Source organism: Peromyscus leucopus, chromosome 14, assembly GCF_004664715.2.
Source record: "Peromyscus leucopus breed LL Stock chromosome 14, UCI_PerLeu_2.1, whole genome shotgun sequence".
NCBI classification, from domain to species: domain Eukaryota; kingdom Metazoa; phylum Chordata; class Mammalia; order Rodentia; family Cricetidae; genus Peromyscus; species Peromyscus leucopus.
In genome coordinates, this window is record NC_051075.1 from 54,891,869 (window position 1) to 54,898,307 (window position 6,439).

Below are 6,439 nucleotides of genomic sequence, written 5' to 3' on the forward strand. Positions count from 1 at the left end.
AGTCAGTGAGATGGTGAAATAAATGTTCTGGAAAAAGGTTAACCCTCCCGGCTCTGGCTTGCAAACTGAAAGGAGGTTAACCCCTTAAGACTTCCCCGGCCCTAAATGCTTGCCAGCAACACAGAGCTGAACAGCATCTTTGGGGGTGGGGGGGTTACCATTCCTCTCCCACCCCTGCGTCCTTCTGCTCCCCGGAGGCTTTTCGAAAGCTGTGTTTTTAATAGAGCTTTTCAGCAAGCCCAAGTGTAAGGCTTTGAGTCATCAAAACCCGGATGTAAACACAGCAGCCCTACATTCTGCACAGTTTGCGTGTATTTTATCTTTTTAATAATATTTAGCTGGCAACTTAAAACTGCAAGCATGCCAGATATTTTAGCCAGCCGCTTACATCATGCTGCCTCCATCTTAGGGAGAGTAGTTGCCGGTCCTTGCCTTGTTTCTCAGGTCCCCGCCTCACACTGCAGGCAATCTGGGTCCTTCTGAAGAGGCATCTTGTTGCAGCTTAGCAAATCCAGTCCCTTAGAACATGACATCAGCTTGGGCAACAAAGATAGAGGACAGGTTCCTGTCAGAGACAAGACATTGGGTGAGTCAAGGTGAAACAGATCTGTCATTTATGCTGCAATTTCAGGTGACTTCGGTGAGGGTGCACTAGCCCGGATCATCACCCCCCCTCCCCCCAATCTTGCACAAGCTGCCGTTTGAAACACAGCCTGAGTCAATGTACAGAAACAAAGCAGTGTGTTCAAGATCTGGTATATTTTCAGGTCTGTAATGCCAACTCTCCGGGTGGCCTGTTTAATGGGGGAAAAAATTAAATCCCCAGCCAAGGCCTATGGAAACCAAAGAGGGTTAGTGATTTATTTACACTGGGGTGGGAGAGGTGAGCAGTATTTCTTTTTTGCTCACTATTTCCTGAAGGCTTCCTAGACATAAACCTTCGTTAACATCCCAGAAAGGGGACATATTTTGGTCTGTGGTTTTCAATATTTTCTGCTAAATATATTCCAGTGAACTGTTTACCCAGGGTTTCAGCTTTCAGATCTTTATGTACCTCTAACACCTTGAGGCCATTCCCGGGTGGGATGGGGATGGTGTATGTTCATTAAAGAGGACTTTGCAGGCTGGGCATTGAGGCACGGGGGGTGGGGGGGGGCGTTGTACTTAGGTCTGTCTGTATAAATGAGGCTTCAAGTGGAGGTAAGAGCCAGAGGCCTCTTTGGTTTCAAGTATGGGAAGATTACTACAGAATGTGGGGCCAATTTAGGTATTTCTTCCTACATGTATGCTGCCATGGAAGCCCACACAGGTCAAAGACTAGACCGGTCCCATTTGGTGGGACTTACCTGCAATGCCTTTGAGTATGACTCGTTAGGTGTCTGCCCCTGATTGCCTTTGCCGGTTTTTGATGTTTTGTTTGTTTGGTTTTTGGTCAGAGCCATGTGTTTGATCTCAATGGAATTTTCCCATTCCTGAATACCCCCTTCCACATAAATCATCAATAAAAAATCATCTGCTTCACCTTGCTGGCAGATCCAGAATTGAAGGGTTGGTGATCAAACACAATTTTAAGGAGCAATTGGCCCTTGAGACATCTCAAGATGGTTCTGGCTGGAGCTGAGGAAGAAATCAGGTGATTCAGACCCCTCCTTTCCCCAGACGGCCCAGGCAGCTGGGTTTTTGGCTCCTGCAGCTGCTAAGCTTTGGCAAGCTAAGAGCATACTCGTGGTGGTGATTCCTTTCCCAGGTTGACCGACATGTTTCTGTACTGAGTGCAGCCATGTTTCCTGACTACGCGTGAATCAGAGACTGTATTTTTAACTCGGAGCTGCTGGGGACAGTTTTAGACTGCAAGCAGATCCTGATATGTCCTGTCATCAGGGTCCAGGGGTAAAGAATCTATCTGAAGTCCTTGTCACTGAGAGTCTGGGCGTGTTCACTTCACATGATCATCCTGACAGCCACAGCCAGTTGTCCCAAAAGGCAAAAGGGTACCGTGTTCACCCTTCCAAAGCCCTCGTGATGTTTGCTTATTTGCTGGCTTCTGGGAGAAGAACTGCAAAAGCCAATTTGGAGTCCCAGAGTGCCTTCCCAGACAAGGCAAGCTCCAGGATTCCAAAAAGCCTTGACACCATGCTCTACCCTACTCAGCAAGAGCAACCCCAGAGGGCAGCCTGTGGTGGGGCCTCCCTTCTACCAGGGGGGCCAGGTCCCAGAAATCCATGCATCAGGAGGGCCTGTGGGGTTGGTTAGTTCAGGAGTGTCCGGGGGAACAATTCCCTTTTGTTATGTTGTCTGCCATGTGACCAAAATGCTGCCCGCTAATTTTAACCCCACCAAAGGACTGCTGAAAAAAAAAAAAAAAAAAAAAAAAAAAAAAAAAAAAAAAAAAAAAAAAAAAAAAAAAACCCAACCCTCTATCTTGCATCTGGAGAGAGACTCTGTGGCTGGATAAAAGCTTTCTCAGCCTGTGGTCTTCCTGTTTCACTTTCCAAACTTGCATTGTCGGTAACCTGAAAAATGATGAGTTTCACCAAATTCCTGGATATTGCACAAGAGGACAATGAGGCTATTTCAGGGGTTGTGAGTGTGTCTGGCACAGACCCCGGAAGCCATTGTTTTCTGGAGGGAGAATGTTTTAAGATTTCCTGGTGCTTTCCTTCTAGGGTCTCAAGGGCTCAGGGGATCCTGTCAGGGGTGAGGGCAAGGACAGCTTCCATGGGAAACCCTGTAGACTGTATTCTGAAAGGACCAGTAGAGGAAGGAGGTGGTTAGTTAGACCCGTGGGGTGGGGCAAAAGGAGAGCCAAGGGGGGCATATTTGGAAGTGGGAACGACAGCAGGAAGGAATGAGAAGGTGCATACGTCACTATACAGCTGTTTGGCCTGACTGGCTCCTGGGACAGAGGTCACCTCGTCTTCACACTCACTTTCAGGCCCTGGAGTTGATGGAAGACTGCAGAAGGCACCTCTCTTCGGAGAATGGAGTCTCTCATCCTTGTCCTGACGAGGCCCAACCCTGCTTAGCTGCTAAGATGGAGCACATTTGGGATAGCAGGGCTGTAGATGAGGATGGACTCCCAAATCATCCCCACGGCTATTCATTGTTGCGGTGTGTCTGGGTGGCCGTCAGTCCTAGTGAAAAGGCACAGAGTCTCAAAATCCAGAACCACCAGCCGGCATGGAGCCAGGCAGCAGGCCACTGCCACTATTCTAAAGGCAAGTAGAAAAGTAACTTCCATTAGCCTGAGGATCCACCCTGCAGCCCCAGATGATCATATCAGAGCTCAAACACCCCCCTGCCCTGCCAGCCCTTGGTGACAGTTGTTTTGACAGCAGCTGAGGGTCTCAGCTGCCTAAAAAGCCATTTGCTGGGCTCTGCCCTGTCTGGCCAACATCTCCATATTTAAAGGACTCTAGTGAGCCTCCCAGGCCCCTGCCTCCTCCGAATCCACAGGCAGGGAAACCATTTTGGGAGGGCAGGGAATTTACAAGGAGACTGACACTCCCTTTTCTGCCCGTAACAAAGTCATTATCACCTTCTAGGAGTTATCCAGAGCCATGGGCAACTTAAGGGTGTGGTGTGTGTGTGTGTGTGTGTGTGTGTGTGTGTGTGTGTGTGTGTGTGTGTGTAGAGGGCATGGGTAAAAAAGATTATTTACGTGAGTGTGGGTGACAGCTGTATCACTGCAAAGCTCCGCCCCATCCTGGTCTTCTCACTTTCAGCTAACCTTTCACTTCCTACAGGCTCCAGCATATAGCAAGATCAGCTCCTACCATCTTGCTGTTTTTGAGACCAGGTCTCCCTCTGTAGGTTGCTGCCTCAGCCTTTCAGACTCAGAATTCCAAATTTGCACCACTGAGTCCTGAAGGGGCAAATCTCCACATTAAGGTTGTTCTGTTTACTGTGTTTGTTGCACAGATTTGTGTTTCTGTTTGCATTCTGTTACGTTAAGGATTGAACCCAGGGCTTCGGGCCTGCTGGGAGAGGCTACCATGGAGCTACACTCCTCAGCCCCAAAGACTTGCTCCGTGCAAGATGGGCTTTTTTATTAAAAAGCCCAGAGCTTGGGCTGGAGAGAGAGTTCAGCAGTCCCAGAAGACCTGAGTTCAATTCCAGCCCCCACATCAAATGGCTCTCAACTGTCTAAGAAATGCCTCCATCCTCTGGCCTCTGTTGGCAGCATGTATACTCACACATGCATACCTACCCACCCACGGACACATATACACATAACTAATACATCTTAACAAACAAACAAACAAACCCAGAGCTCATGAATAACTGGAACAATTTTTTTGAATCTTCCCAAAGAAATATTTGAATTTCATGTTTTGCATGGCCAGGCGCATATAGGGGGTGGGGTGGGGAGAAGCAGGCTGGCCACAGCTTTTAATCTCTGTAAGACTTCCTAGAGTCCTGTTTTCCCTAAGTCAACAGCCCACCCTGCCAGTGGAGTTACAGAAATGTAGATGAGAGCCAGCGTCAGCTCCAGGGCTTCCGGGTTTCCAGACTTCCGGCCGGCCCTCAGCTGTCAGAAGACGCATTTCTCACTTACCTTGCAGCCCTCTGCCTCCTGGCAGTTTCCTAAGAACTCCACAGCTGGAATGCAGCTGCTTGGGGTGGAGCAAGCGGAGCTCTTGGTAGGTCAGCAGGGTGAGCGAGGGCCGGGAATGTTGGAAGGTTGGGAAAGTCCTTCCCTGAGCCAGAACTCAGGAATGCGCTTGGCCTCTGCTGAGAAAACTTTCCAGATTGAGGGAGGAGAGAAAGGGCGAAGCTTTTGCCTTCTGGATAGATTTTTTTTTTTTTAAATTGCCCCAGGGAGGTCGACTGTTTTGAAACTGTCTTTGAAAAAAGCAATGTGAATGTTTAAATTGACCTGGAAACTTCCTCCCTTTTCTGTCCCTACCGTCGGAATCTGTTCTGCTGAGCAGTAATCAACAGGGACATTTGCCTTAGGGTCTCTCTTCCATCGCCTCTCTAAATGTTTAAAAACTTATTGTTGTTGTTGTTATCTTTAGTTCGGGGAAACTTTTGGATGCTTTCCAGGCTGCAGCTATAGAAGTTTCCAGGAAAAATGGAAAAGCTACATTAGTGCTGTGAGCCTGTCTGGACCCGGGGCTAGACATGTTTTTTTAGAGTGCCTGCAATAGGGAGCCACCAGGTCCTGGGAGTGTGTCCAGCCAGGCAAAAGGGTAGATGGTGCCGGAAGGACCTGAGAGCATCCTAAAGCTCGGAGGCAAACGTAGACTTCAGCTGGCCGGCCTCTTCTGGAGCCACAGACAGAACTGTGGGTTGTCAATTCAGGTGCGGGGTCTGGAGGGAAGTGCCACCTGCAAGCCCAAGCCATCGTCCTGGTCGTAGAGCCAAGCAGGTGGGCCAGAGACACAGTTCGGGGCACTCACGATTCAGAAACTTGTAGCTCAGTTCAGAAGGCTACAGATCAGTGCGTGCACACACCAGGGGCCAAGGTGGCATGGTCCACTGAAAACAGAAGTAAGGGGGGGGGTCCTGTTTCCAAGAAGCATGCACCATGCAGCCCGGCTCCATGGACAAAGAGACAGAAATAGTCAGAGGGCCCCATGTGAAGACAGAGCTGGGTCAGAAGGGGAGAGATGAACCTGGTTCTTGTGAGGCAGCTTCTCCTTGCCTGCTCAGCTAGTTTAACCATTGATTACCAGTCAGCAACTAGCAAGGTTCTATTTTTGGTTTGGTTTGGTTTTTCTGAGACAGGGTTTCTCTGTGTAGCCCTAGCTGTCCTGGAACTCACTCTGTAAACCAGGCTGGCCTTGAACTCACAGAGATCTGCCTGCCTCTGCCTCCCGAGTGCTGGGATTGAAGGTGTGCGCCACCACCACTTGACCACGTGTTCAGTCTTTATTTCTATATTACAGGTGAGCAAACAGACTCCATGGGTAAAGAACTCATCTCAGAACACAGAATGGGTAGGTGGTAGGGCAAGATTTGAATTCAGCATTAATTCTGCAGAGGGCCCTAGGTTTGAGTCCTGGTCCATGAGACATATGATTGGCATCAAGCTTCTTGGACCACCAGATGCTCTCAGCTGCTTTCGTATGTTGTTAAACATGCCGAATAGCGGCCATTTCCTATAAATAGCCTAAAGCTTTGTTACACCCTTTGGGTAGGAACTAACTAAAAAACAAACGGAGCTTCCATCTAGTAGAGGACTGGAGTACCCTAAGCACCCAGTCGCTACTTTAGCGTGGATGCTGATGGAAGTACTCGCCGTCAGTCATCATCATCTTCTTTGTACATCACCATCTTCTCATGCCCGTGCGCAGGCCCACTGGCTCTGAGTACAGCGGGACCTGGTGCCAATGCCAGGCAGGCACCTCCCTGTTCTTTTACGTTTGGATCTGGCCTCCACAGATCTTCCTTTCTGCATTAACGGCTCCCGTTCACTTGGGTGTATGATGAC

At 49.1% G+C, this 6,439-nt stretch overlaps 1 long non-coding RNA gene across 2 annotated transcripts; it reads right to left on the reverse strand.

Moving 5' to 3' along the window:
• Nucleotides 1-304: 304 nt before the first annotated feature.
• Nucleotides 305-5,227, reverse strand: LOC119089002. 2 transcript variants are annotated; one of them, XR_005092775.1, is made up of 3 exons: nucleotides 4,559-5,227; nucleotides 2,930-3,212; nucleotides 305-565 (listed from the first exon to the last, which is right to left on the reverse strand). It is a non-coding gene; the product is annotated as an uncharacterized LOC119089002 (long non-coding RNA). The 2 variants fall into 2 exon arrangements; XR_005092776.1 differs by having other exon boundaries at nucleotides 2,930-3,134; nucleotides 4,559-5,222.
• Nucleotides 5,228-6,439: the final 1,212 nt, after the last annotated feature.